This window comes from Daphnia magna, unplaced genomic scaffold (assembly GCF_020631705.1).
Source record: "Daphnia magna isolate NIES unplaced genomic scaffold, ASM2063170v1.1 Dm_contigs434, whole genome shotgun sequence".
Taxonomy (NCBI): Eukaryota; Metazoa; Arthropoda; class Branchiopoda; order Diplostraca; family Daphniidae; genus Daphnia; species Daphnia magna.
Genome location: NW_025533321.1, coordinates 31661 through 35536, shown reverse-complemented (window position 1 = coordinate 35536; position 3876 = coordinate 31661). Strand labels below are relative to the sequence as shown.

At 40.3% G+C, this 3876-nt stretch overlaps 1 long non-coding RNA gene across 1 annotated transcript; it reads left to right on the top strand.

The window, feature by feature from the left end:
* The first annotated feature begins 693 nt into the window (after positions 1 to 693).
* On the top strand, positions 694 to 2161 carry LOC123468836. The gene is made up of 2 exons (XR_006642409.1): positions 694 to 1106; positions 1172 to 2161. It is a non-coding gene; the product is annotated as an uncharacterized LOC123468836 (long non-coding RNA).
* The last annotated feature ends 1715 nt before the right edge of the window (positions 2162 to 3876 follow it).

Sequence of the window (3876 nt, the reverse complement as noted above, 5' to 3'; positions counted from 1 at the left end):
GGAATATACTTGTATTCAATGTGAATACACTGTTATACCATGAGTTTTTACTTCTAAATGTAAACTGCATGGAATATACTTGTATTCAATGTGAATACACTGTTATACCATGAGTTTTTACTTCTATATGTAAACAGCATCAAATATACTTGTATTCAATGTGAATACACTGTTATACCATGAGTTTTTACTTCTATATGTAAACAGCATCAAATATACTTGTATTCAATGTGAATACACTGTTATACCATGAGTTTTTACTTCTATATGTAAACTGCATGGAATATACTTGTATTCAATGTGAATACACTATGTTATACCATGAGTTTTTACTTCTATATGTAAACTGCATGGAATATACTTGTATTCAATGTGAATACACTGTTATACCATGAGTTTTTACTTCTATATGTAAACAGCATCAAATATACTTGTATTCAATGTGAATACACTGTTATACCATGAGTTTTTACTTCTAAGTATGTAAACTGCATGGAATATACTTGTATTCAATGTGAATACACTGTTATACCATGAGTTTTTACTTCTATATTTAAACAGCATCAAATATACTTGTATTCAATGTGAATACACTGTTATACCATGAGTTTTTACTTCTATATGTAAACAGCATAAAATATACTTGTATTCAATGTGAATACACTGTTATACCATGAGTTTTCTCCTACCATTATAAAAACCCAAGGGTACTTTATGGGCGGAGTTTGTTTGTGTATCTGTTTGTTTGTTTGTCCGAGAAAAAAGCGTCGTGCGCACGCTGCCATTGGTTGGACGGCGTCACGTGCTTTTTTTCTACCTGCGAAAAGGTTCAAACTGCCGCCAGCTAGGCTTAACTTTTCCTTTTACTTTGCCGTCCCTTTTGCCATTGGTCCAACTGCCGTCACGTGTCTTTTTTTCTACCTGCGAAAAGGTTCGACTACCTGAAAAGGGTTCGACCTGCCGCCAGCAAGGCTTAACCTTTTCCCTCTTTCCGCTTTTCTACACTGTAGCTATTCCCCACACCGCACTCCGCATTTTATCTACCCCGACTCCACCATAATGGCCGACGTCAACCATATGCCCAGCACACAGCCTTCACGTCAAAGGTAATAAGATTATATACTTGCTGAATAACCAATTACACCACCAATTAACAATTATTTTCCAACAGGTCCGTTGGTTACGTTCTATTTTGAAGAGACTGCAGCCCCAAAACAACCAACAATTCATTGTTTTCATTGCCTGTCGTTGTCATTGTCTGTGTTTCAAAACTACCTCAAGAGACCGTTCCATTTGACAGCCCTGAAACAACCACCAATTCACTGTTTTGGTTGACAGCTCCATTTGCTGTGTCCCAAACTCCACCTTATGAGACCGTTCCCTTTTGCATCCTCTACCAAGCCCCAATTCATTGTGTTTTCATCAGCTCCATGGACTGCATTTCAACACTCTTTAGACAACGTTCCCTTTCACATTCTTCAAACAAGCCCCATTTCATTGTAATTTCACCAGCTGTGTTGACTACATTCCAACACTTTTCAGAGACCTTTCCCTTTTGCATCTCCCCAAACAAGCCCCAATTCATTGTTTTCACCAGGTCTATTGATTGCATTCTAACACTTTTTAGAGACCGTTCCATTTTGCATCCCTCAAACAAGCTCCAATTTACTGTGTCTTCAGCAGCTCCATTGACTTGAATTCACCACACTTCAGAGAACGTTCTCTATTGCAACCCTCAAACAGGCCCCAATTCCTGGTTTTTCACCAACTCAGTTGACTGCAATCCATCAACTCTTAGAAACCGTTCCAGTTTGCATCCTTTAAACAAACAACAATTGATTTTGCTTCCACCAGCTCCGTTGACTGCTTTCAAACACTTTTCAGAGACCGTTCCCTTTTGCATCCTCTACCAAGCCCCAATTCATTTTGTTTTCATCAGCCCCTGTACTGCATTCCACCACCCTTTAGACAACGTTCCCTTTCACCTTCTTCAAACAAGCCCCAATTCATTTTGTTTTCATCAGCCCCTGTACTGCATTCCACCACCCTTTAGACAACGTTCCCTTTCACATTCTTCAAACAAGCCCCATTTCATTGTGTTTTCACCAGCTGTGTTGACTTTATTCCAACACTTTTCAGAGACCGTTCCCTTTTGCATCCTCTACCAAGCCCCAATTCGCTGTGTTTTCACCAGCTCTATTGACTGTATTCCAGATATTTTCAGAGACCGTTACTTTTTACATTCTTCAAACAGGCCCCATTTCATTGTGTTTTCACCAGCTGTTTATGACTAAACATTATCCAACACTTTTCATTTTGCTTTGCCCCCCAAACAAGCCCCAATTCATTGTTTTCACAAGGTCTATTGATTGCATTCCAACACTTTTAGAGACCGTTCTCTTTTGCATCCTTAAAACAAACCCCAATTGATTTTGGTTCCACCACCTCTGTTGGCTGCATTCCAGCACTTTTTAGAGATCGTTCCCTTTTAGCATTCTTTAAACAAGCCCCAATTCACTGTGTTTTCACCAGCTCCATTGACTGCATTCCAAATATTTTCAGAGACCGTTACTTTTTACATTCTTCAAACAGGCCCCATTTCATTGTGTTTTCAACAGCTGTGTTGACTACCTTCCAACACTTTTCAGAGACCGTTCTCTTTTGCATCCCCCAAATAAACCCCAATTCATTGTTTTCACCAGGTCTATTGGTTGCATTCCAACACTTTTAGAGACCGTTCTCTTTTGCATCCTTAAAATAAACCCCAATTGATTTTGGTTCCACCACCTCTGCTGGCTGCGTTCCAACACTTTTAAGAGACCGTTCCTTTTATCACCTCTCAAACAACCATCATTGCATTTTGTTCTCAACAGCTCCATTAACAGCGTTCCAACACTTTTAAGTGACCGTTCCCTTTTGCATTTCTCAACCAACAGCTATTGGATGCTGTTCTCAACAGCTCCCCTGACTGCGTTCCAACACTTTTAAGAGACCGTTCCCTTTTTCACCTCTCAAACAACCATCATTGCATTTTGTTCTCAACAGCTCCATTTACAGCGTTCCAACACTTTTAAGAGACCGTTACCTTTTGCATCCCTCAGACAACCACCAATTCATTGTATTCTGATGAGCTTCTTTGACTGCATTCCAATACCTTTGAGAGACCGTTCCCTTTTGCATCCCTCAAACAAGCCCCAATTCATTTTGTTTTCTCCATCTCCAATGACTGTGTTTCAACAATCTTCAGTGACCGTTCCCTTATGCATCCCTCAAACAACCTCCTATCCTTTGTGATTTCAACAGTTGCATTGACTGCGTTCCAACACTTTTAAGAGCCCGTTCCCTTTTGCAGCACTCAAACAACCACTATTGCATACTGATCTCAACAGCTCCACTGATTGCGTTCCAATTTTTTAAAGAGACCGTTCCTTTTTGCACCCCTCAAACAACCACTATTGCATACTGTTCTCAACAGCTCCCCTGACTGCGTTCCAACACTTTTAAGAGACCGTTCCCTTTTAGCTTCCTTCAAACAAGCCCCAATTCTCTGTGTTTTCACCAGATCCATTGACTGCTTTCCAAATATTTTCAGAGACCGTTACTTTTTACATTCTTCAAACAGGCCCCTTTACATTGTGTTTTCACCAGCTGTGTTGACTGCGTTCCAACACTTTTCAGAGACCGTTCACTTTTGCATCCCCCCAAACAAGCCCCAATTCATTGTTTTTACCAGGTCTATTGATTGCCAACACTTTTAAGAGACCGTTCCCTTTTGCATCCCTCAACCAACAGCTATTGGATACTGTTCTCAACTGCTCCCCTGACTGCGTTCCAACACTTTTAAGAGACCGTTCCCTGTTTCACCTCTCAAACAAC